At 42.9% G+C, this 20,584-nt stretch overlaps 1 protein-coding gene across 3 annotated transcripts in view; it reads right to left on the bottom strand.

Moving 5' to 3' along the window:
- Sgk3 (serum/glucocorticoid regulated kinase 3) overlaps positions 1 to 20,584 on the bottom strand; it is a 104,441-nt gene that overhangs the window by 49,118 nt on the left and 34,739 nt on the right. Inside the window, exon 1 of one of the 3 annotated variants that reach the window (NM_001037759.1) lies at positions 5,068 to 5,172. The exons of the other annotated variants lie outside the window; for them this stretch is intronic. The gene's annotated coding sequence lies outside the window, so the exon portion shown is untranslated. Of the gene's footprint in view, positions 1 to 5,067; positions 5,173 to 20,584 lie in introns of those variants that run through there. 3 annotated transcript variants of the gene reach the window in all.

Raw genomic sequence — 20,584 nt, 5'->3', positions numbered from 1 at the left:
GATTTTTTTCCCCCTGTCCTGTAATCACAGAGCTGTCTCAGTTTTTCCTAAACTTGTTACTATTTTCTTAGAGGCACCTTTATTCATCCTGATTTTTGATAATGAAAAGTGATAATTGTTGGAACTAACAATGAGAAGTCTGCACCTATCAATTTGAGAATGGTCCAAGAGCCTCGGTGGAAGCCATGTGAGCACGCCACTCCCTGCAACTATTTTACTAAGGACAGGGTAGGGAGGGGAAAGGAGTGAGGAGGTACTAAGGGCCCTTTGTATTCCTTACTAGAAGCGGAACCGGCCAGATACTAAAGTTCTTCATGGTACACATCCCACTTGATTCAGAACCCACAGGATAACTGTCACAGTGGTGGCAAGGCTGGGCCCCATTCCTCTCAGCCTCCCAAGGTCCCTGTGTCTTGGGTCCCAATTTCAGTGGGCTGACTGGAAGATTTCAGATAGATTAGCTGAGGGCATGTGTGCGCACATGCGCGTGCGCACACACACACACCCCTATATGAAGCACACCAATTCAACAATTACCAGAGAAGACTTCAACCTGCTATCTCTGCTTCCATTCTAATCTCACCTCTACAGCTCTCCTCCAACGTAGCTAGTGGCTAAATCTGAGATACAGTCAGACGGTCCAGACAATCTAGTCACCAGAGCCTGTAACTGCTTCCTCACTTTCCCCTCTTCACTCCAGCACCCTCTTCATTATATACACCACTAGGCGATGGTAGCTTAATAAACCCTCCTCAGAAGAGATTTACTTGCATGGCGCTTTCTGTGAGCTGAGGATGTCTCATTGTTCTGTGCCTCTGCTGTTATTCGCAAAGGCATCTCAAAAACAAGGAGCATTTGGATAAACTCAAGTGCTTACGTGGTACAATAAAGGAAATTTTACTCTAAAACCAAGTATTTGCTTTCAAAATTTCTCCTGAAATGAAGCTTTATTGGTTATCACATTATTATGGCTATTCCCTAAAGCACACTAATTATAATCAATTACATATCTAAAGTATAATACTTAATGAAATTACAGTACATGATTCTCGTCCTGACCTACTAACTATACCACTAGCAAAGGCAACACATAAAATTTTAACTTAAAAGTTGTAAAATGTCTAAAATCAAGACCTTTATACATAGTTTTCCCTAGTAACTCTCTTCTGTAACTGCAAGCTTCGTTCTAGGAATGGTAGAAGACATTCAGAGCTATGTCTGGCTACAGATTTAAATACAAGGACAAGGTCAGGATAATGTATACCCAAACCCAGAAGGAAAAAAAGCTCAGTTTGGTAAGCAACAGAAAAATGGATAAACATTGAATGGCAGAAATGTTTGATGTTCTGTAAAAAAAGAGATAAATTCTTACTCAGGCTGGCCTTAAACTTCTGATCTTCCTATCTCAGATTCTTGAATAAAGTTTTCAATCAAGTTTATATCTGAAAGCATCACAAGTGAAATAAAATACATGCCTCAATTGAATATGTACATAGAGACATTTCTAATGTAATTATTAAAAAAAATTTGTTAAACCAAAAGTTGTATCAAACAAAAAGTGTAAGCTTCATTAATACCTCCCATAAAATAAACACTCTGGGATGTATATTTTCCACGCATACAAGAAAACAAAGGAAGAAAGAGGTATGAACATATTTTAAGATCAAAAACAATGAGGCCAGGCATGGTGTGCCTGTAATCTCAGCACTCAAAGAGGCTGAAGCAGGATTATAACGTCAAGGCCAGCCTAGACTACACAGAGAGACTGTATCTGAGGGTGGGGAGAAGACAGACACAGAGAGAAATTACATCGTGTGAAGTCAGAGCCAAACAGAAGAAGAGAATGTTCAGTCCTCTCCAGCTCAGAAAACAAAGTGGAGAAGCAGGACTCCGTGTGCCTGGGGATATAAAACAAAAGACAGTTTAGGACTAATACTCCACACGAAAACCCAAAGCTGCAGAGGCTGCTCTATGCACTTTCTTGCGCTGACACCTTCCTGTGTGAGGCTATTACATATTTCTATAAACATCTGCCTGTCTGTTACGCATCACGTATACTGCTGTATCTACACCTAGTCCCTTAAAAACCCAGACTCAATGTTTTCTTCTCTATCTTTTTACTTCCTACTCAATTTCCCTACCATCTTTCTAAGTTCCTACTTTCAAAACAAGCTGTGACTCTTTAATGATCTGAAAGGTCCACTAGAACTTGAGTTCACATTCACTTAAAAACCAGACACATGGGCCTTGTGTTTCTCTTAAAGTAACTGGATAAATGTAAAGACTTGACTATGGGACTTCTGTATGTGTAGTTCATGTCCTTCTGTTTAGATACAGTAACAGATGACTTGAATCACAAAGCAAGGGGGACTGACTAATATCTGAGAGAGGTAGTACCAGAACTCTGAGAAAAGGCAAGCCAACTCCAACTAAACTCATCCATCATCTGGGGTGCAGCGGCACGGAAGGGCTGGGGTGGCGGTGCGTGATAAGCACTCTTATTCTGTAGCAGAGATTTTCAGCACAAGTGCAATAGCTAGTAGGTCAGTTTGTCAAAAATGCCTGCTGACAGTGGAGAAAGCAGCCAAGTCATTAGTAAGAACAGGACTGTCACAAAGCAACGGATACAATCTAAGGGTTTTACACAGCCACTGGAAGCCTACTTTATTTTATATTTGAAAGCCTACGTTGGGATCACTGCTTTTATCTGTGGGAGACACAGGCTGCAAAGGGGTTTGAGATCACCACACAGGAAGATGAATGTTCGCTTCTCTGAAGACATGAAAGCCTTCGGTGTGGAACTCAAGGGCTGTAGGTGCATTGGAATAAACAAAAGAAGAGGGCTTAACAAGGATGGAGTGGCTTGTTTGGGGGGAAAAACTTAGCTATTTGTCTATTGAGTGGAAAGTATGGGGGAATTAAACTCTATCTCAAGGTTTTATTCCTGGGCAACAAGGAGAAAGAGCTGAAAGTAGAGGGAACCGGCAAGTAAGCAAAATGCTGGTAAATTAGGTTAATTATTAGTTGTACTGCAAATATCTGTGCAAAGCTACACAGCCAACATCTTCTTGGGCCAAGCCCTGTTTCTAGGCACTAGGGATTCCACAGGGAACACAGGAGGAAGCACCCTTAGCCACATGGAACCTCTAGCGGCAGAAAGCAGATGAGTAATTACACCAACTAAGTATATATTATAGGAAGTATGGGGTTGTATGCAAGTTTAAATAATAAGGAAACATCTGAACAAATATCCAGAGGTGAGGGCATGAGCAATGCACAGCGCCAGGAAGTCAGCAACTTACACACCAGTATCTCAAAATAATTGTACTCTGAAAGGCTTTTGAAGTTACCAGATGCATTGCCACATAACCTATCCATTCACATTTCAGCGTTCCCGGTATCCCTGCCTGACTGTATCCTACCCAATCAAGAAAACTTCTCTAGGAACTCAGTGATAAGAAGCTGTACACGGTCGATTTATTTATGTTGTTCATACCTTCTGCACACAGAGAAAAGAGCTGCATTTGAAAAACAAAAGCAAAGCACTGCTGGAACATGTTTGCACAAAGCTTAAAGACACTCATCTTGTTCTCAAAGCAATAATTGATGCAGCAGCTTCCAGACTGTGATTTAAATCAAAGGTGCTGAAGAATGATTATGAATCATGCAATTAAACTACGAAGCAGGATGCTGCTGAGTGAAGAAACTCTCAGCACCATAAAACAACTGTCAAAAATAAAAACAGTAACTCCCATAGTCCTCTGCTTTTAAATTTTGTTGATCAGCAGAGCTGAGTTCTAAGCTCTGCCATGTTTTGGTTCTGGGTCTTTAGATCCTCATCTGTAAAGACCAACAGGACTGGCTTTTCAGATTTATTTTATTTCTTTATTTATTTATCTGCCAATTTTTGAGTCAAGGTCTAGCATTCTAGTAACTATGAAGCCCAGTCTGGCCTTGGACTTTCAGCAATCCTCCTGCCTCTGGCTCCTGCCTGCAGAAGTTAATAGCATGCATGGGCTTATGACCACATCCAGATTCCATGTCTCCTTCGAACCTATTTCTATGTGGCAAGCTACTGCTCAGATGACATCTGCTTACCTATTTTGAAAGGTGGTTGATGCACTTTTGCAAAAGTATAGTACAAAATAAGCACTCACCCCAAACAGCACAAGTTTTCCAAAAAAGAATTGCTTTTAAAGAAATCTACCCCAACTCTCAAAACAAGGTTACACGCACCCTAAAAAATATTTTCTTTTATTTTTCCTTTAGTCTTCAAAACTAAAATTTATTTGTTCGCGGGTGTAATTCATGGGCAGAGCATGTGCTGGGGGTGGATAGGTGTTTCCAGCCCAAGCACCAACAGAAGAAAAAGCGAGATGCTTGTAACGTTTAGGGAAGAACTGGAATAAAGTGGAATAAAGTGATGATCAGCTCAGAGCACCCTTAGTACTAGAGAAAAGAACCTTTAGGACTCAGTTCACAAACTGTCTCAAAGGAATCTCTCAAGCATTTCTGACAACAGCTCTAGGAGATTCCCAGAAATGACAACCTTAGAGATTCATGCTCATCAGAAAACAGAGAAAATATCCAACGTTCGTTGCCAAGCACTAGGATTAACCCAATCTTTACAACAATCCCGGCACCACCGTTTTACATGCGTGAAATCCATGGCGCAAACAAGCTGAGCCAACTGCTCAAGTTTTTCGGTTAATAAGTACACAAGAGCTCAAGCATTCCAACTTACAAGCCGCTCGCTAATCTCCAAGTCATGCTCCCTCCTGGAACCCTGGCGCCCTAACAGTCCGTATTAGTCGCACCTTTCCGTTCCGGCAGGCAACCGAAGTCTACGTCCAGAACCAAGCACCATCCATGTATTTTAAGGAACATTAAATACTGCACACTACCTGAGGTTTCCAAGGGTGCGCGTGCGGAACCACTCAAGCCCCCTCCCTCCGGAGCTAGTGCGGTGGGCAGAGCCGCAGCTCCAGCGGGACCGGTGAGTGGTCTGCGTCCAGACCCGCGAGAACCCACCCGGTTCCCACCGCGCTTCGAGGCGTGCGCGCTTACCTTCCGGAACCCTGCCCTTGCGCGTGGCAAGCTGGAAGCGCCACTCTCCGGCGCCACCCGATCTCAGCGGGCTTCTCCACCCACCTGCCCCTAGGGCGCCTGCCTGAGGGCGCCCCGCCCGCATCGGCGTCCCGCCCACATCCGTGGCCGCCTCCCCACCCCCCACCCCCACCCTCCCCGCGCCAGTCACCTGGCGCCTGACAAAGGTTTCCGCAGACCGCATCCAGGGAGGTCCTATGTAAATAAAGCCTGAGTGGGGGTTGAACCTGGGAAGGGGGGGGGGGGAGGACACAGGGAGAGGGGAAAAGAAGAAAGTGAAGAAAAAGGCTTGGGATGGCAAACACCAGCACTCTCTCCCAGATCCAGCTAAGGAGAGCTTTGACAAGGCACATTCCGCTACTTCAGCAGGGTAGGAGTCATACACGAATTCAGTGTTCCACGTGCAAAGAGTCTCTGGGAATACTATTCAGAGAGGCAAAGAACATAATTCCGGTACTAACCTCCATCTCAGGCACTCCCCATCCCTTTTTAAAATGGTAAGAAGGGCACATGGTGCCCTTACTCTCCAATCAGCACTTGAGAGACCAAGGCAGGCCTGGCTACACTGTAAAGCCAAACTGGATGACATGTGACTCTGCCAATAGACAGACAGATTCATAGATAGATGTTGGTGGATAGATAAAGTGGGCACTAGAGGGGCAGACAATGGGATCAGATCCACGTCATCCTCTGCAATATTGCCAGTTCAATATTGTCACACTGGGCTACTTGAGACTCTGGAGAGCAAGGGTAAGGTTAGGGAGAGAAAGTAAAGGCGGGAGTGATGAAGGGAGGGCAGGATGGAATTATGGGCACTGACCACAGGTAAGAATTCTCACCCCCAGCTTAAATTATAACCATTCCCCCACTGTTAGCCGCATTTTAGGAGAGCAGAGCTGTCAAACCCAGGCAGTGTTTGGCAGAGTTAAATAAAACCTATCAGAGACCTTTCTTGGACAAAGGTCCTGTACCAGGCAACAGCAGTCTGGACTAAAAACCAGACTGTACTCACTGAAGTCCCATGGGGTAAAATTATATCACTTTTTTGGACGGGAGAATGAAAAATACAGAAATATCATGAATAGCCCAATAATTCATTTAAATCTTTAGCTGTTATTTTTAAAAACAACCTTAAGTAATCTGTCGTTAACCAAGTGGTTACTTTCCTATTGTCTGGTTTCCCTCTCCCCACCACAGGAGGAAAGCAAACCCACAAATAAGGAACCCCCCTTCTCTGTGACTCCCTTTCTTCCATTCTGTCTGTCCATAAAGCCAGTGTCTTCTTGTTGTTGTTGTTGTTGTTGTTGTTGTTGTTTTGTTTTGTTTTTTTGAGACAGGGTTTCTCTGTGTAGCCCTGGCTGTCCTGGAACTCACTCTGTAGACCAGGCTGGCCTCGAACTCAGAAATCCTCCTGCCTGTGCCTCCCAAGTGCTGGAATTAAAGGCATGAGCTACCATGCCCGGCCAAGCCAGTGTCTTTATGGAGAAAGAACAGCCCAGTAAGATCTGTAAGTCCTTTTCACTCCTGGGGACACTTTTCACTCCTGGGGACAGAACCTAGACCCTCATACAAGCAAGATGAGCTTTCTATCATCAAATGAGAGCCAGGTGCTCCCTCCCAAATGTAATTTTCTTTTTATGGCCGCAGGAATGTCCACAGTGTTGCTTCATGGTTTGTGATTAGGTGTGTGGATAAAAGGAAGCAAGAGTACTTGAGGGTTTTTTTGGTTTCTTTTAACTATGAAAACATCTATCTGCATTTGATGGACAGCAAGTGAATAAAGGCAGGGAAACACAAGGCTCACTTTACCAAAGAGAGAGAGAGAGAGAAAGACAGAGACAGAGAGAGAGACAGAGACAGAGGGAAAACAGGTGCACAATGACCTCTACTGCAAGAACTTGAGAAATGAATGCCCAGAGGTTAGTCTGCTCGCCCTGTCCCACAGGGAAGTCACAAAATATAACATCCTCAATTTGCATATGAGTCAAATGAAGGTGGCCTCCTAATCTCTAAATGCCCTTCCAGAGTTTGTCTACTCTGGAAAACTAGAAGGGCTGGCCCATCAGTGTTCATAAAATAAGTGAGGCTTAAAATCAGAACGGGACCAAGCAGCTTCTGGGGATCAAACTCAGGTCATTGGCTTGACAGCAAGTGCCTTAATCTAAGCCATTTTCCAGCCTATAATTTTATGCTTAAAGGTTTTACAGGAGCTGGAGATATGGCTCAGTAGTTAAAGAGCACTCGCTGCTCTTCCAGAGGATCTGAGTTCAGTTCCAGCACCCTCAGTTGCTGGCTCACAACCCCCAGGACCTCTAGTCCTAGGAGATCTCACGCCATCTTCTGGCCTCCTAGGGAACCTGCTCACACATGACAAACAAGTACAAAAGGTACAAAACTGGAAGGAATATATAAATTTACTATTTCAATATCTGGAAAATACACTGTGAACTAAAAGAAGAAAGGATTAAGGATGATTTCATTTCAAAAATCTTAAAGATGGGGCTGGTGAGATGGCTCAGTGGGTAAGAGCATCCGACTGCTCTTCCGAAGGTCCGGAGTTCAAATCCCAGCAACCACATGGTGGCTCACAACCATCTGTAACGAGATCTGACTCCTTCTTCTGGAGTGTCTGAAGACAGCTACAGCGTACTTACATATAATAAATAAATCTTTAAAAAAAAAATCTTAAAGATGGACTTTGTTTACTGTTATAGAGGTGTTGGGACCTGGGAGAATGGTGAGGGTGAGTGAGATGCAGTAGTCATCTTTATTCAGAGCATCCAACAGTTTATATTCTGAGGGTTAAGAGGAGTCATGTAGAGGGGCGTGGTGGCGCACACCATTAATCCCAGCACTCGGGAGGCAGAGGCAGGCAGATTTCTGAGTTCGAGGCCAGCCTGGTCTACAGAGTGGTGAGTTCCAGGACAGCCAGGGCTATATAGAGAAACAAACAAACAAACAAAAAGAGGAGTCATGTGAGTAAAGTGGGCAACTTCAAGGACACGTCGTATGTGGCAAAAGCAGTAACCGTGGTTCTCAACCTATGGACTGTGACCCCTTTAGGGTCCAACAACCTTTTCTCAGAGTCACCTTAGACCATTAGAAGTCACAGGTATTTATTTACCTTACCATTCACAAAAGTAGCAAAATTACAGTCATGAAGTAGTAATGAAAATAGTTTTTGATTGGGGCTTACTAACAACATGAAGAACTGTATTAAAGGGTCGCTGTATAGGATGGTTGAGAGACCCTGCTATAGTCAGTTGTGATGTATGATGTGGAGTAAACTCTCCTATCAGCCACACCTTGGAGAGGCACGACAGTGTATTCTAAGCATAGTTCTGTGAAGTTTCAGAAGAAACTGAGGTCATGAGACTCGTGGCTTGTTTTCTTGGAGTTTTCTCATAAGCACTCAGAATTTTCCTCACAGGAATCCATTCTTGGAACATGTTTTGACATACTTAGCAAAGGGATTATTTTAAGTGGCTTAAAAATAGGCTGTGTATGGTAATCAATGCCAGTAATCTCTGCAACTCAGGAGGCAGAGGCAGGAGGATTGTCATGAGGTGAAGAGCAGACTGATCTACATAATGAGCTGCAGCCAGGGCAAGAGAGTAAGACTGTCAAAAATAAAAGAAAAGAATGTGCATTTATTAAGTTCTATTTAAGTAATCACAACATTAGCGAAGTGTTAGCACACTGAAAACTGTTTGTCCTACAGGATAAGAAAACATAAAAGTACCTTGATGTTTTGCAACCAGGCATTTTAGCTAAGGAACCTGGAATGGGTCTCAAAGCTCTTGGCAATGAAAAAAGTAAGGTTGGTAGTTAAGAATGGCTCCAAGGCTACATAAGAAGAGCCTGTCTCTGACAAACAAATTAGTATATGCAGAAGTTTATAAAGATGCTAAGAAATTCAGAAAATAACTAAGAAATTAATTTTGGATGGTACTACAGAACTAAATATCTTGAAAATTGGTTATGAAGAGTAGAATCCAGACTCTACTCTGCCTTCACCCCACAGTAGCCACATGAAGGAAGTGTCAACAACAGAAAATCTGTCTTCCTAAAGGAAATGAAGCTAGTGGATAAAGGAGAGAGAGAGGCAGGCTGGGTAGAAGTCAATGGTTAGCTCCCCTCTCTTAGCAAACCTGAGGCCCTGAGCCCAACCACAGGCACCCAAAAAGGAAACAAAACAAAACAAACCCAAACCCCAAACAAAAAAACACCCAACAAAACACACAAACAAACGAAAACCTTTTCTAATAAATTAATTTGTGAACTACTGTTACAGAAATCACCAATGACTGCTAACTGAAAACATCTTTGCTTCCTAATCAGATAAAACATTAGTTATAGATACTCTTTCAAAAAATTTAAATCTAAATCTCATTGAATCTCTAGATTTATCTTCCATTTTATAGCGTCACAAGTGAAAGCTAAAAGACATAGGGACATGAGCAGAACAAGTTGGTGGGAAATCCTCCAGGTGACACGACCTTGTATCTTCACTATGAAATGGTAAGGTATGAGGAAAGGCAGTGAACTGGATAAAAGACTTTAAAAGGCCACTGATTGTATTATTAGAAAGAGCTACTGCTTGTATTACCTGGTTTTACTTGGACATTGATCAGACTTTAAAAAACGGGAAAAAATATGAGGCAGTTGGAGAAACTTGAACATGACTGGATATCTATCAGTAGCATAAGGAAGAAGTGATTTTTCTGAACATGTCACTATGTCTTTAAGAGTCTAGAATGTAGAAATGATGTATAAGTGTGGGTGAGAAAACAAGTAATGTCTGGATTATTCGAAATATAGTCACATAATTTGGAAGACCCTAAAACCTCTTCAGGGAATCTGTAGAGTCAAGTCATTTTTTAGTAATTCTAAGATGCTATTTGCCTTTTTCCATGTGTTACATTTGCACTGATAGTAAAAAAATAAGAATTCTGGCTCCCTGGCAAGAGTCAGGCAGTAGGACCACTGTATTGGTAGTCACTGCACCCCTTCTTGCTGCATACTTGCCACGAAAGGGTGGATGCTGGGCCAGAGTGGTGGCTCAGCAGTTCAGTGCACACACTGCTCTTGTGGAGGACCATCCAAGTTTGGTTCCCAGCACCTGGATCAAGTGGCTTCCTCAGACTTCATTTCTAAGGGATCCGATACCTTCTTCTTCCAGCCACTTGGAACTCCTGCACATACTCACAAGCAAGCATGTATGCACACACACATGCACACACAAGATATAAAATCTGGCTATTAGCCAGAAAGGTACAGAATACCCAGGATACAATCCACAGAACTCGAGAAGGTTAACGTGCAGAAGGGCTCAAGTAAGGATGCTTCAATCCCACTTGGGAGGGAGAAGAAAACAATCACAGGAGCCAGAGGGAGGGAGGGAGGAAGGGAGGGAGAGAGGAAGGGAGGGAGGGAGGGAGGGAGGGAGGGAGGGAGGGACCTGGGTGGGAGAGGGGAAGGAGACGGGAAAGGGGGAAATGATCGGGTATGGTGGGGGGGGGGGGGGGGAGAAGGGACAGGAGAGAAGTCCTCAAATCCAGCAGAATGAATGGAAATATGCAACCTCAAGGGGTGGGAGGTGGGGCGGGGGGGGGGGGGGCCTCTAGAAAGTACCTGGGAGGTGAGAGACTCTCAGGACTCAAAAGGAAGGACATCAGATGAAATTCTCAACAGTGGGAAGAGGGATCTGGTAGAATCCACATCAAGTGGAGGGATGGGGTTGCCATCCCACAGCCAAAAACTCTGACCCAGAATTCTTCCTGTTGAAAAGAACTGCAGGGACAAAAACAGAAAAGAGACCGAGAGAAAGGCAGCCCAGTAGCTGGCCCAGCTTGGGATCCATCTCAAGGGGAGGCTCCAAGGCCTGGCACTATTACTGATGCTATGGTGTGCTTACAGACAGAGATTAGTCTTTTTTAAAGGCAGACTGTGGGCCTAAAGCTCAGTGTCTTGACGCTTGCCTGATGTGTATGAGGCCCTGATTTCAATCCTTAGCAGCACTATCTTAACAAGAAAAATAAACCGGGCGTGGTGGAGCACGCCTTTAATCCCAGCACTTGGGAGGCAGAGGCAGGCCTGGTCTACAGAGCAAGTTCCAGGACTGCCAGCCAGGACTACACAGAGGAACCCTGTCTCAAAAAACAAAAACAAAACAAAAAAAAAAAAAAAAAAAAGAAAAGAAAAGAAAGAAAGAAAGAAAAAAAAGAGAAAAATAGAACGTTGCTCATAGAGTGTTAAATATTAATTTTTAATCTGGATCTTAATTTTCTGTATGAAGAAATAGGGCATTTACACAAAACACTTCTGCTAAACCCTGTAGTCTAATGACTGCAGCCAAGCCCTCACGTGACTGTGGGCAGGCTGCGCTGACTACTCGAGCATACAACCCCAGGTTTACTTGAAAGGAGGACTGGCAGATGACGGCATTTGCCAACTTCAGTATTTGGCAAGTATTTTCTTGAAAATGAACAAATGAAGTCTGTCACATCAAGGAAAATAATTTAATGTGTTTGTTGGCAATGGCAGATAATAAATGAGCAAGCAAATCTTAGTGTTGTGGAAAACCTGTTTCTGCCACCATGAACCTATCTCTCCACTCCTTACACCTCACCAAGAGAAGTTTATTGATACACTCAGTGATATTAACTCAGTGTTTTTAAAATATTTTCAATGAAAGCATTAGAAAGATCTGCATAGGGCTGGTGAGATGGCTCAGTGGTTAAGAGCACTGACTGCTCTTCCAGAGGTCCTGAGTTCAAATCCCAGCAACCACATGGCGGCTCACAACCATCTATAATGGGATCTGATGCCCTCTTCTGGAGTGTCTGAAGACAGCTACAGTGTACTTACATATAATAATAAATAAATAAATCTTTTTTTTTAAAAAGAGAAAGATCTGCATAAATCAATGAACCAATAGTTTCTGAATGACTAATGCATGAAATTATAAGACCACAGAGGCATCAAAATCCACTCAAACTGCAATGACTTAATAGGTTGGATAGTGGTCTTCAAAAGGACCAACTCCTGAGACTCCCAGATTATCTAGGTGAGTTCTAAATCTAGAGATAGGTGTCCTTACAAGGGATAGAAAAGGAGAAGACAGAAATGCATAGGAAAAGGCCTAGGAAGACAGAGGCAGATAACTTCTCAACTCTACAAAGGACCTCACTATCCAGCAGGTCTGTGCACCAGTTTGTGGCTTGAATGAGAATGGCCCCTGCCCTCATGTTTGGATGTTCTGCCTCCAGTTAGAGGACCTGTTTGGGAAGCATTGGAGGGGTGGCATTGTTGGAGGAGGTGTGTCACTAGGGCTGGACTTTAAGGCCTGCCTGCGGATCAAAGTGCTTAGCCCTCAGTTACTGCTCTAACAGCTTGCCTGCCTGCCACCATACTTCCCAAAGGGTATTCATGGACTAACACTCTGAAACTGTAAGTAATGAATGCTTTCTTTTATAAGCTGCCTTGGCCTGGTGCCTTTTCACAATATAACAATAACTAAGAAAAAATATAATATACTCAGTGTGAGAGAGTAAATATCAGTTGTTTTATGTCACCCAGTTTGGTCTGATTTGTTATTGGTAATACTATAAAAATAACACAACAGTCAGTTTTAATGTGACTGGGTACAAGAGTATTTACATAGATTAATAATTTATGTTGCTTCTAATTTTAAGCAAATACTACTTTTAAGGATGGTGGTGCATATCTGTAATCCTAGCATTTGGGGACAGAAGGAGGAAGTTGAAAACAAGCTTAGATAAATAGTAAGCTGTTCCACATTGCAAACTCTAATTCAAAAAACCAAGTAATGGGGCTGAAGAGGTGGCTCAGTGGTTAAGGGCACTTGCTGCTTTTCCAAAGGACTCAAGTTTGGTCCCCAGCTGTAACACAAGTCCAGGGATCTAACTCCCTCCTCTGGCCTCCCCCAACCCTGACACTTACACATAAACAAAATCATTCTTTAAAAAACTAAATTAAAACAACAACATCAAAAACCTACCATTTATTAAGCCTTGGGAAAATACCGACAATTTTATTAAAAACTTTAAAAATCGTCCTGCTTTACCAATTCTACATCTTGAGGCATGATCATTTTTATGCTCTCCAGTCAAAACAACATATTGTAGTACTGTAAATACAAAAGCAAGAAGAATTCAGTAGTAACTAATAAACACATATCAAAGGGATTTGTAAATGTTAATGGTAACCACTAATTTCTTTTAGCTTTGCAACACAGTTATTTTTCCAAAAAATATAATTTATATTAACAAGTCATGAGACATTTTTTCCTTTTTGTAGATTTCTTATATCTCAACTTTATTAATGAAAAAAATTCAGACAATATATTTTAATCATGTTTTTCTTCTCTCTCAATTACTCCCACCTTCTCCTTACCTACCCAATTTTATGTTCTTTTATTCTCTCTTTAAAACAAAGAAAACACATAACAACACACACACACACACACACACACACACACACACACACACACAAACCCCAGAAAAATGAAAATCAGAAGGAAGAAGCAAAAGACCAATAAGACATAAAAATGTTTTTCAAAGCCTTTCGGTAAATTGTCCCTCCCACGTTCTGTTCATCCCCTCTCTATTTAATCCTCCTGTTCTTAGTTCCCTTCGTCTCTCCATAACATTATTCTATTTCCCCTTCCTTGGAAGATTCCCCACCCCACTCCTGACTCTTACTGGCTAATTTTTGTGGCTATTCTAATTGTGACATATGTGTCTAAAGCTTAAACACTAACATCCACACAAAAGAGAAAACATGCAAGGCTTGTCTTTATGCGTCTGGGCAACCTCATGCAGGAGGACTGTTTCTAGTTCCCTCTATTTACCTACAAATTTCATAATTCATTTTTGTTAACAGCTAAATTACATCCTACTGTGGATGCACCATTTCACTCTCCATTCATCAGCTGATGGCCATCCTGGCTGTTCCCAGTTTCTGGCCATTATTTATTTGTATGGAGGCCAAAGGACAACATGCAGGAATTTGTTCTTTCATTCTATCATGTGAGTCTCTGGGATGGAACTCAGGTCATAAGATTTGGCGGCAAGCATCTTTCCTGACTACCCATCTTGCTGGCCTAGTTAGTGGTTTTATATAAATCTAAGTCCTTTGAGCCTGTGAGAGCAAAATGTTTGAGAACCACAGATGCATATGATCAGTAAAAGAAGACAAATGAGGCCTGTACAGTCAGAAAGTGATTAGCCACGGTTCTCTATAAGATCAGAACCAATGGGATGAAAATGTGTATACAGCAACAGACTCCTGCGGGGGAGGCTGAGTCTGGCAGGTGCTCTGTGCTTGGGGCTGGTGTCTCAGCAACAGAAGTTCCACTGGTAGCCAGCTCTCTCTCGGGGCACCAATAACCTGGTTCAGTCCCCAAGGCTGGGTGCCTCAGCTGAAAACCTGGAAGATTCCTGAGGGCCACTGATCCATTATCCATGATGGAAGCCTGCAAATGCCGGTTCTGACAGCAGCCACGGAAGCAGCAGGGTGGATCAAGTCAAGCCAGTGAAAGGGGGGTCATCTTCTCGATGTGGGCTGCTCCTACAAGGTGCCACCAACATCCCACAATCAGATAGGACTATCAGGACAGTTCTCAGGGTGAGGATCCTTACTCAAGTGACTCTAATTTGTGGCAAGTTGACATTAAAACCAACCATGATAGAAAAGAAAACATGGCTAAAATCTCTGCTCTTCTGAAGTAAGCATTTCATTTTCAAGGATGGAAAGACATGAAAAGATCCTTTCATGAGAATATAAAATGCCTAGAAGAAGCTATGCATATGCAAACATTAGGGACAACCAAGCCATCAAAAACACATGCATCTTTCATGTGTCTTTTGGAAATCTGTCATTTAGAATTATTTTTGGACACTACACTATTCTCTTCATTCCTTGTGCTCCAAGTAAATTATGTCTTTATATCGATACTAATAACAAATTTCAACTCTCCTCTGGGTCTTCATATATACTCACACACTCACACAGAGAGAGAGAGAGAGAGAGAGAGAGAGAGAGAGAGAGAGAGAGAGAGAGAGAGCACCTGTACAAGCTATAGATTGACAGCTAGTTCCGTCTCTAATTGTTTTTACCCTTGTGTTTTGAGACATAGTCTCTCACTTGATCTCCAGCTCACTGACTGACTAAACTGGCTAGCCAGTGAATTCTGAAGATCCTGCCCTCCTCCTGCCCCATCTTTGCTTCCTCAGCACTAGAGCTATAGGTGTGCGTTACCATGCCTGGCTTCCCGAGTGTGTCAAATTCAGGTCTTCATGCTTGAGTATCAAGAACTTCACTGATTGAGTCACTTTTCTTTCTAGCCCTCCTTTCTTTTCTTTTCTCCTTCTCCTTCTTTAAAAGGACTATCACCCGCCTTTAATCCCAGCACTCGGGAGACAGAGGCAGGTGGATCTCTGAGTTCGAGGCCAGCCTGGTCTACAAAGTGAGTTCCAGGACAGCCAGGGCTATACAGAGAAACCCTGTCTCGAAAAACCAAAAAAAAAAAAAAAAAAAAAAAAGGACTATCACCATGTAGCCAAGGCTGGTCTACAATCTCAGACTACACCTGTGGTGAGATTACAGGTATGAACCACTAACTTCATATATACTTTCCCCATCTCTTTTTAACACTAATGTTAAGTTTTTTTAAAAACTTTTACTATATTTTATTTTATATTAGGTATTTTCTTCATTTACATTTCAAATGGTATCCCAAAAGTTCCCCATACCATCCCTCCTCCCCACTCCCCTACCCACCTACTCTCACTTCTTGGTCCTGGCGTTCCCCTGTCCTGGGGCATATAAAGTTTGCAAGACCAAGGGGCCTCTTTTCACAATGATGGCCGACTAGGCCATCTTCTGATACATATGCAGCTAGAGACATGAGCTCTGGGGGTACTGGTTAGTTCATAATGTTGTTCTACCTATAGGGTTACAGACCCCTTCAGCTCCTTAGGTACTTTCTCTAGCTCCTCCATTGGGGGCCCTGTGTTCCATCCAATAGCTGACTGTGAGCATCCACTTCTGTGTTTGCCAGGCACCAGCATAGCCTCACAAGAGACAGCTATATCAGGGGTCCTTTCAGCAAAATCTTGCTTGTGTATGCAATGGTGTCAGCGTTTGGAGACTGATTACAGGATGAATCCCCGGATGTGGCAGTCTCTAGATGGTCCATCCTTTTGTCTCAGCTCCAAACTTTGTCTGTGTAACTCCTTCCATGGGTGTTTTGTTCCCAATTCTAAGAAGGGGCAAAGTGTCCACACTTTGGTCTTTGTTCTTCTTGAGTTTCATGTGTTTTGCAAATTGTATCTTGTATCTTGGGTATTCTAAGTTTCTGGGCTAATATCCACTTATCAGTGAGTACATATCATGTGAGTTCTTTTGTGATTGGGTTACCTCACTCAGGATGATACCCTCCAGGTCCATCCATTTGCCTAGGAATTTCATAAATTCATTCTTTTTAATAGCTGAGTAGTACTCCATTGTGTAAATGTACCACATTTTCTGTATCCATTCCTCTGTTGAGGGACATCTGGGTTCTTTCCAGCTTCTGGCTATTATAAATAAGGCTGCTATGAACATAGTGGAGCATGTGTCCTTCTTACCAGTTGGAACATCTTCTGGATCTATGCCCAGGAGAGGTATTGCTGGATCTTCCGGTAGTACTATGTCCAATTTTCTGAGGAACCGCCAGACTGATGTCCAGAGTGGTTGTACAAGCTTGCAATCCCACCAACAATGGAGGAGTGTTCCCCTTTCTCCACATCCTTGCCAGCATCTGCTGTCACCTGAATTTTTGATCTTATAATGTTAAGTTTTTGATTGATGTGTGTACTGGCTAGTTTTGTGTCAACTTGACACAACTGGAGTTATCACATAGAAAGGAACTTCAGTTGAGGAAATGCCTCCATGAGATCCAACTGTAAGGCATTTTCTCAATTAGTGATCAAGTGGGAAAGGCCCCTTGTGGGTGGGACCATCTCTGGGCTGGTAGTCTTGGTTAAGAGAGCAGGCTGAGCAAGCCAGGGGAAGCAAGCCAGTAAAGAACATCCCTCCATGGCCTCTGCATCAGCTCCTGCTTCCTGACCTGCTTGAGTTCTAGTCTGGACTTCTTTGGTGATGAACAGCAGTATGGAAATGTAAGCTGAATAAACCCTTTCCTCCCCAACTTGCTTCTTGGTCATGATGTTTGTGCAGGAGTAGAAACCCTGACTAAGACAATGTGTCAGTTTGCCGAAGCTCCAATAAGAAAAAAAAAAAAAACCCATTGGTTGGCTTAAACAGCTGAATACATTTTCTTACAACCTTAGGGCTACAGTCTAACATTTGACTTCTCCTGTGGCCTTTTGCTTTGGCTCACAAATGGCTTGTAGTTCTAAGAGAAGTGGTTTTGCTGTTTTTGACCATGGACTCAGGTAAAGGTCTGTTAAATTCACATAACATCACACAACACAAGTGAAATCGAATAGTTGCTGTAATTGCCTCATAAGTGTATCTCCTACTAAACCTAGATGTTACAAAGGCAGAGTCAGTCTCCACTAAGTTCATATGGCTTAAAACAATGTCTGGCATACTGATGCCACTCAATGAGAGGACGAAGGGATGTGAAATGCTTCAGACATGAAGATCGGCAAACCTAACCGGGAGTATTCTGAGTACCAAGGTAGCAGCCATACCCAACAGATATACCAAGGCCTTGGTGACCGCCGTGAATCACTGGCTTCTAATCCTATTGCAGTAGCAGCTCAGGAAGACAGAGACTTAGCAACAGTCCTGACTCAGTTATTAACCAGCAGTATACTGAGGGGTCAGTGTTCTCTAACTTTTGCAATATCTCTTATTTCTCTGCAAATGGAGTGTTACCTACGGCCAACACTGAGGTCACAATTTAAACAGAACAGCCTTGAGCTGAGACCATCTCAAACGGCATACAAACACCTCTACTTTGCTAGGACCCCTGCCTGCCTTTGATGAAATGATCAACGCTAGCTTTAGCCACCAATTCTGGATGCAGCTTTGGGAGCTTCATCATCAGGCCTCTGAAGTTTTCTCCCATGAAACATTCGGAGATTGCAAATCAAAACAAACCCCCAGAAAATCCTTCATCACTTCCCAGAGAAGTTCAGCAATAGCCTAGAGTTTGGTAGCCTTCAGTGTAGCTACAGTTTATATGTTACTACTAATGTTTTTTTTTTCCATTTTGCACGTGTGTGTGCATGTATATGAATACAAGTGTGAATATGTGCATGTGTGAACGTGCTTACATGGCCTGAGGTTGTTGTTGGAATCATCCTTGATCTTTTTCCATTTTATTCACCGAGGCAGGATCTCTCAATCAAACCCAGAGCTCATTGATATGACTAGTCTTACCTGTGGGCTTTCTTTAACCATCTTCTGTCTCTACCTTCCAGTACTGGAATTACAAGGGAATTGCAGAATGCCCACCCAGTGTTTGTATTTGTGTGGGTTCTGCGAACCCTAACTTTGGTCATCTTGTTTAAACAGCAGGCACTTTAACCATTTATCCTTCTCCCCAGACCACAACTAATAATTGAGTCATGGCTGGGCCTTCTGGCATAGGCCTAAAATTCTTTATATTGGGAAGGGAGGGGCAGGAGGATGTCAAGTCAGTAGCAATGAAAATCCAAGGCCATCCTGGAAAACTTAGTGAAAAGCTGTCTCAGAAGTGAAGGAAGTGCTTGCTTCAGCAGTGCATATAACTAAAATGGGACAATGGAGAGGATTTGCACAGCCCCTGTGCAAAGACGACACAAAAATCTGTGCAGCATTTTGGTTTCCTTAAGTGAAAACGAGGCTGAGGATGCAGCTCAGTAGTCAAGCACTAACCTAGCATGAGCAAAGTACTAAGTTCAATTCCCAGTACTATAAAATCAGTCAATAACATTGGGGCTTCTTAGGACTTCAGAAGTAATAGCCATGTTTAAAGGGGAAAGTGGATTTCTGTTCAAAATACAAATGGATGGCTGGAATGTTTGTGAGATAGAGAGCAAAACTGTGCTTTCTTTTCTCTCTCATCCCCTCCCCCAAGCCGGGAAAGTACACTCCATGCAGGAGCATCAAGCAGTGTGTCTCTCCCTACAAGTTCTCGCCTTGCATTTGACTAACCACAATCGTTACTGTCTGTGTGAGCTTGGATAAGGATTCTTCATGGTTAATGTCCTTCCACTTGTGGATAATATGCTACAAGAGGTGAACATGAGTGTAACATCAGGTCACATAGAAATAAATGTATTAAATACAGGGGAAGGAAGACTACAGAATTCTGGGATCCACGAAATGCTGACCTCTGTCTCTTAGGAACTATGTATTCCTAGGTGAATTTTAACCAGTTTGCTTTGAGATTATGGGTATAAACTAGAATGATGGTACTCATAGTTGTGGTGGTTGTGATAATTGAATATGATATCAATATTATAATTGACATCTAAGCCAAAGGAAGTATCCAGGAAGTGTCAGCTGTATGTTTAATGCTCATAATTTTCAGGTATTTTCACATAATTAGCCCTCATTTAATCACCTACCCCCTACCCCTTCCTCCACTGTCTCCCTCAGGAACATTCCAATCTCACAGAGGCCAACATGCTTAACCCCCCACAGTATCAACCGCAACCCCACACAGCTGTGGCGTAGGTGCCTGGCTCTCTGCAGGCCCCCTTAGTACTTCCTCTTCGCTTTCTGGAAAAGCCACAGTGCTCCTCTGAAAAACACCTTCAGCCCAGGGTTTCCACCTGAACTGCTCTCCTTACCCCTGCACCCACATCCACAGTTTGATTTCAAGTCTAACCCTCCCAAAGTATCCCTGACTGCCCTCCATCCAGAGGCTCCCAATGGCCCCCAAGTTACTTCTACCCTACTGTGCTGGATAGCTTTTATTGTCAGCTTGGCACAATATAGAATCCCTATACAGGTGGTCATGGGCTCTGTAAGATAACCGCTGTGCATGAGCCATGAGCAGGCCAGTGATCAGCATTCCTCTATGCTTCCTACCTCCAGATTTTTGCCTAAGTTTTTGTTCTGATTTCCTTCAATGGCGGATAATGACACAGAAGTATAAGATAAAATAAACCCTTCTCTCACCAAGTTGCTTTTAGTCAAGAATGTTTTGACACACCAAGAGAAAGTAATAGGACACCTACATGGTTATCTAATAACTTCTGCATATCTACTTCCATTATATCTCCAGAGCCTAATGCACTGTCTCGTACATATGTGCCTAACTACCCTGGATTATCAGGACTGAATAATTTCTATCACCCAAAAACCTAAGTCCCAGAAAATGTCCTATAAGTCTTAGGTGTGTGGCACTGTATACTCAGCAAGATTTATTCAGTGACAAGAGTTCCCAGCCAACTTTTCCTCCATTTCCAACACTTATTGTTGGACCCAGGGTCATCAACTTCTACCCTGC

Source organism: Mus musculus, chromosome 1, assembly GCF_000001635.26.
Source record: "Mus musculus strain C57BL/6J chromosome 1, GRCm38.p6 C57BL/6J".
Classification (NCBI taxonomy): domain Eukaryota; kingdom Metazoa; phylum Chordata; class Mammalia; order Rodentia; family Muridae; genus Mus; species Mus musculus.
The sequence above is the reverse complement of the archived record's forward strand: the minus strand, read 5'-3'. Positions and strand labels throughout refer to the sequence as shown.